This window comes from Pristiophorus japonicus, chromosome 11, assembly GCF_044704955.1.
Source record: "Pristiophorus japonicus isolate sPriJap1 chromosome 11, sPriJap1.hap1, whole genome shotgun sequence".
Classification (NCBI taxonomy): domain Eukaryota; kingdom Metazoa; phylum Chordata; class Chondrichthyes; family Pristiophoridae; genus Pristiophorus; species Pristiophorus japonicus.
The window spans coordinates 15067509-15074185 of record NC_091987.1 but is presented as its reverse complement, the minus strand read 5'-3'; the positions used below and the strand labels follow the sequence as shown (position 1 = coordinate 15074185).

At 45.0% G+C, this 6677-nt stretch overlaps 1 pseudogene; it reads left to right on the top strand.

Annotated features, from left to right (window-relative positions):
* The first annotated feature begins 316 nt into the window (after nucleotides 1–316).
* Nucleotides 317–435, top strand: LOC139276527 (5S ribosomal RNA; annotated as a pseudogene).
* Nucleotides 436–6677: the final 6242 nt, after the last annotated feature.

The following is a 6677-nucleotide window of genomic DNA, read 5'->3' as shown; positions in this document are numbered from 1 at the left end:
GTTTCTATAAGATCACCCCTCATCCTTCTGAACTCCAACGATTAAAGACCCAGTCTACTCAATCTATCATCATAAGGTAACCCCCTCATCTCCGGAATCAGCCTAGTGAATCGTCTCTGTACCCCTTCCAAAGCTAGTATATCCTTCCTTGAGTAAGGTGACCAAAACTGCACGCAGTACTCCAGGTGCGGCCTCACCAATACCCTGTACAGTTGCAGCAGGAACTCCCTGCTTTTGTACTCCATCCCTCTCGCAATGAAGACCAACATTCCATTCGCCTTTCTGATTACCTGCTGCACCTGCAAACTAACTTTTTGGGATCAGCCACACTAGTCTGAAAATGCCCGATCTCGTCTGATCTTGGAAACTAAGCAGAGTCAGGCCTGGTTAGTACTTGGATGGGAGACTGCCTGGGAATACCATGTGCAGTAGGCTTGTCAGTTCCTTGTTAGTATAGTGGTGAGTATCCCCACCTGTCACGCAGGAGACCGGGGTTCAATTCCCCGACGGGGAGGCAGTTGTTTCAAAATGGAGAATTTTTTCCTAAAAGAGTTTCATGCACAAGGACCCCCAGGTCCCTCTGCATGCAGCATGTTGTTATTTTTCCCCATTCAAATAATATTCCCTTTTACTGGTTTTTTTCCCAAGGTGGATGACCTCACATTTTCCGACATTGTATTCCATCTGCCAAACCTTAGCCCATTCGCTTAACCGATCTAAATCTATTTGCAGCCTCTCTATGTCCTCTACACAACCCGCTTTCCCACTAATCTTTGTGTCATCTGCAAATTTTGTTACACTACACTCTGTCCCCTCTTCCAGGTCATCTATATATATTGTAAACAGTTGTGGTCCCAGCACCGATCCCTGTGGCACACCACTAACCACTGATTTCCAACCCGAAAAGGATCCATTTATCCTGAATCTCTGCTTTCTGTTAGCCAGCCAATTCTCGATCCATGCTAATACATTTCTTCCGACTCCGCGTACCTTTATCTTCTGCAGTAACCTTTTGTGTGGCATCTTTTCGAATGTCTTGGAAATCTAAATACACCACATCCATCGGTACACCTCTATCCACCATGCTCATTATATCCTCAAAGAATTCCAGTAAATTAGTTAAACATGATTTCCACTTCATGAATCCATGTTGGATCTGCTTGATTGCACTATTCCTATCTAGATGCCCCGCTATTTCTTCCTTAATGATAGCTTCAAGCATTTTCCCCACTACAGATGTTAAAGTAACCGGCCTATAGTTACCTGCCTTTTGTCTGCCCCCTTTTTTAAACAGAGGTGTTACATTAGCTGCTTTCCAATCCGATGGCACCTCCCCAGAGTACAGAGAATTTTGGTAGATTATAATGAATGCATCTGCTATAACTTCCGCCATATCTTTTAATACCCTGGGATGCATTTCATCAGGACCATGGGACTTGTCTACCTTGAGTCCCATTAGCCTGTCCAATACTACCCTCCCCGCCCCCCCCCCCCCACCCCCGAGTGATAGTTATTGTCTCAAGGTCCTCCCTTCCCACATTCCCGTGCCCAGCAATTTTTGGCATGGATTTTGTGTCTTCCACTGTGAAGACCGAAACAAAATAATTGTTTTTAAGGTCTCAGCCATTTCCACATTTCGCATTATTAAATCTCCTTTCTCATCTTCAAAGGGACCAACATTTACTTTAGTCACTCTTTTCCGTTTTATATATCGGTAAAAGCTTTTACTATCTGTTTTTATGTTTTGCGCAAGTTTACATTCGTAATCTATCTTCTCCTTTATTGCTTTCTTAGTCATTCTTTGCTGTCGTTTAAAATTTTCCCAATCTTCTAGTTTCCCACTAACCTTGGCCACCTGATACGCATTGGTTTTTAATTTGATACTCTCCTTTATTTCCTTGGTTATCCACGGCTGGTTATCCCTTCTCTTACCGCCCTCCTTTTTCACTGGAATATATTTTTGTTGAGCACTATGAAAGTGCTCCTTAAAAGTCCTCCACTGTTCCTCAGTTGTTCCACCGTTTAGTCTGTGTTCCCAGTCTACTTTAGCCAATTCTGCCCTCATCAGACTGTAGTCCCCTTTGTTTAAACATAGTACACTCGTTTGAGACACTACTTCCTCACCCTCAATCTGTATTACAAATTCAACCATACTGTGATCACTCATTCCGAGAGGATCTTTTACTAGGATATCGTTTATTATTTGTGTCTCATTACACAGGACCAGATCTAAGATAGCTTGCTCTCTTGTAGGTTCTGTAACCTCAGAAACAATCCCGTATGCATTCTATGAATTCCTCCTCAAGGCTACCCCATGCGATTTGATTTGACCAATCGATATGTAGGTTAAAATCCCCAATGATTTCTGCCGTTCCTTTTTCACATGCCTCCATTATCCCCTTGATTATTGTCCGCCCTACCGTGAAGTTATTATTTGGGGGCCTATAAACTACGCCCACCAGTGACTTTTTCCCCTTACTATCTCTAATCTTCACCTACAATGATTCAACATTTTGTTCATTAGAGCCAATATCGTCTCTCACAACTGCCCTGATATCATCCTTTATTAACAGAGCTACCCCACCTCCCATCCCTTCTTGTCTATCTTTCCGAATTGTCAGATATCCCTGTAATGTTTAATTCCCAGTCTTGGCCACCCTGCAACCATGTTTCTGTAATGGCCACCAAATCTTACCCATTTGTAATGATTTGTGCCGTCAACTCATTTACTTTATTTCGAATGCTGCGTGCGTTTAGGTAGAGTGTTTTAATACTAGTTTTTAAACCATGATTTTTAGTTTTGACCCCTCCTGCAGCCCCTTTATATTCATACATATTGTCCCTTCCTATCACCTTGTGATTTACACTTACCCCAGTGCTACTCTGCTCTGTTGCCTCCTGCCTTTTGCATTCTTTCTTGGGGTTCTGTTCATCTGAGCTCTCACCCACTCTAACTAGCTCAGAGTCCTCTCCTGGGTTCCCATCCCCCTGCCAAGCTAGTTTAAAGCTCGGACAAAGGGTTTGATTCGGACAGGGAAAATTGAGTACGAGAGGAAGCTTGCAGGGAACATTAAAACGGACTGCAAAAGCTTCTATAGATATGTAAAGAGAAAAAGGTTAGTAAAGACAAATGTAGGTCCCCTGCAGTCAGAATCAGGGGAAATCATAACTGGAAACGAAGAAATGGCAGACCAATTGAACAAGTACTTTGGTTCGGTATTCACTAAGGAGGACACAAACAACCTTCCAGATATAAATGGCATCAGAGGGTCTAGTAAGAAGGAGGAACTGAGGGAAATCCTTATTAGTTGGGAAATTGTGTTGGGGAAATTGATGGGATTGAAGGCCGATAAATCCCCAGGGCCTGATGGACTGCATCCCAGAGTACTTAAGGAGGTAGCCTTGGAAATAGCGGATGCATTGACAGTCATTTTCCAACATTCCATTGACTCTGGATCAGTTCCTATGGAGTGGAGGGTAGCCAATGTAACCCCACTTTTTAAAAAAGGAGGGAGAGAGAAAACAGAATTATGGACCGGTCAGCCTGACATCGGTAATGGGTAAATTGATGGAATCAATTATTAAGGATGTCATAGGAGTGCATTTGGAAAGAGGTGACATGATAGGTCCAAGTCAGCATGGATTTGTGAAAGGGAAATCACGCTTGACAAATCTTCTGGAATATTTTGAGGATGTTTCCAGTAGAGTGGACAAGGGAGAACCAGTTGATGTGTTGTATTTGGACTTTCAGCAGGCTTTCGACGAAGTCCCACACAAGAGATTAATGTGCAAAGTTAAAGCACATGGGATTGGGGGTAGTGTGCTGACGTGGATTGAGAACTGGTTGGCAGACAGGAAGCAAAGAGTAGGAGTAAATGGGTACTTTTCAGAATGGCAGGTAGTGACTAGTGGGGTGCCGCAAGGTTCTGTGCTGGGGCCCCAGCTGTTTACATTGTACATTAATGATTTAGACGAGGGGATTAAATGTAGTATCTCCAAATTTGCTGATGACACTAAGTTGGGTGGCAGTGTGAGCTGCGAGGAGGATGCTTTGAGTCTGCAGAGTGACTTGGATAGGTTAGGTGAGTGGGCAAATGCATGGTAGAAAGTATAATGTGGATAAATGTGAGGTTATCCACGTTGGTTGTAAAAACAGAGAGACAGACTATTATCTGAATGGTGACAGATTAGGAAAAGGGGAGGCGCAACGAGACCTGGGTGTCATGGTACAGCAGTCATTGAAAGTTGGCATGCAGGTACAACAGGCGGTTAAGAAAGCAAATGGCATGTTGGCCTTCATAGCGAGGGGATTTGAGTACAGGGGCAGGGAGGTGTTACTACAGTTGTACAGGACCTTGGTGAGGCCACACCTGGAGTATTGTGTACAGTTTTGGTCTCCTAACTTGAGGAAGGACATTCTTTCTATTGAGGGAGTGCAGCGAAGGTTCACCAGACTGATTCCCGGGATGGCGGGACTGACATATCAAGAAAGACTGGTTCAACTGGGCTTGTATTCACTGGAGTTCAGAAGATGAGAGGGGATCTCGTAGAAATGTTTAAAATTCTGACGGGTTTAGACAGGTTAGATGCAGGAAGAATGTTCCCAATGTTGGGGAAGTCCAGAACCAGGGGTCACAGTCTAAGGATAAGGGGTAAGCCATTTAGGACCGAGATAAGGAGAAACTTCTTATCTCTACCACAGAAAGTTGTTGAGGCCAATTCATTAAATATATTCAAAAAGGAGTTAGATGTAGTCCTTACTACTCGGGGGATCAAGGGGTATGGCGAGAAAGCAGGAGTGGGGTACTGAAGTTGCATGTTCAGCCATGAACTCATTGAATGGCGGTGCAGGCTCAAAGGGCTGAATGGCCTACTCTTGCACCTATTTTCTATGTTTCTAAAGGCATGGATGAGAGTTTCAACAGCGGATGAGCTGTGCCAAGGGCGGAGACGTTGATGTTACGGAGGTCGAAATAGGCGGTCTTAGTTATGCTGCGAATGTGTGGTCGAAAGCTCGCTGCAGGGTCAAATATGACACCAAAGTTGCAAACAGTCTGGCTCAGCCTCAGACAGAAGTTGGGGAAAGTGCTGGAGACGGTGTCTAGAAAACATAGTTTGTGGCGGGGACTGAAAAGAATGGCTTCGGTCTTCCCAATATTCTATTTCAGAATGTTTCTGCTCATCCAGAACTGGATGTTGGGCAAGCAGTTTGACAATTTTAGAGACTCTGTCGGGATTGGGAGAAGTGGCAGTGAAGTAGAGCTGGATGTCATCAACGTACATGTGGAAACTGACACTGTTTCCAAATAATGTCGCCAAGGAGCAACATGTAGATGAGAAAAAGGAGGGTATGCTCTGTTATCAGAGCGAAGTGATGGAAGGTGTCATCAACAGTGCTATCAAGCGGTACTTACTCATGAATAACTTGCTCACCAATGGCCAGTTTGGTCTCCGCCAGGACCACTCGGCTCCAGACCTAGTTACAGCCTTTGTTCAAACTTGGACAAAAGAGCTGAATTCCAGAGGTGAGGTGAGAGTGACTGCCCTTGACATCAAGACAGCATTTGACCGAGTGTGGCATCAAGAATTCCCCACCATCAACATTCTGGGTGTCACTATTGAGCATAAACTTAACTGGACTAGCCACATAAATACTGTGGCAACAAGAACAGGTGAGCGACTGGGTATTCTGCAGCATGTGTCTCACCTCTTCACTCCCCAAAGCTTTTCCACCATCTACAAGGCACAAATCAGGAGTGTGATGGAATACACTCCACTTGCTTGGGTGCGTGCAGCTCCAACAACACTCCAAAAGCTCAACACCATCTAGGACAAAGCAGCCCATTTGATCGGCAGCCATCCATCACCTTAATTATTCACTCCCACTATTATCTGCGTACCATGTCTGCAGTCGCACTGTAGCAACTCGCCAAGGCTTCTTCAGTAGCTCATCCCAAACCTGTGACCTCTACCACAAAGAAGGATAAGGGCAGCTGGCACATAGGAACACCTTCACCACCACATACCCCTCCAAGTCACACACCATCCTGACTTGGAAATATATCGGCATCATCGTCACTGGATCAAAATCATTGTACTCCCTCCCTAACATCACTTGGGGGTACCTTCACCACATGGACTGTAGCAGTTCAAGGCGGCTCACCACCATTTTCTCAAGGGCAATTAGGGATGGGCAATAAATGCTGGTCATGCCAGTGGTGCCCACATCCCATGAATGAATTTTTAAAAAAAATTACCTTTCCACCAGTCCTCTGGCACTAGTCCCTTTCCTAATTAAATTAAGGACATGGGAACGAGGTGCAGGAGTAGGCCATATGGTGCCTTGAGCCTGCTGCACCATACAGTGAGATCATGACTGATCATCGACCTTAACTCCACTTTCCCGCCCGATCTCCATTAATTCCCCTCGAGTCCTAGGGCATGATTTTCGGTTGTCTAGCGGTTAATGGGAGCGTAAGAGGTTAGCGCCCCAACTGAAAATTCATTCGCGCATTTCGGGGGCGCAAACCCGTAGCGCCTGTCTGCTGATGATTACGCCGATCATGACGTATTCCTGGTGCAATGCCCACACGTGCCCCGGTCAGAAAATTAGGTGCGGCCACTTCATTCAACGGCCACCAGGAACAAAGTCTGGAAAAACAATCGGTACAGGTATG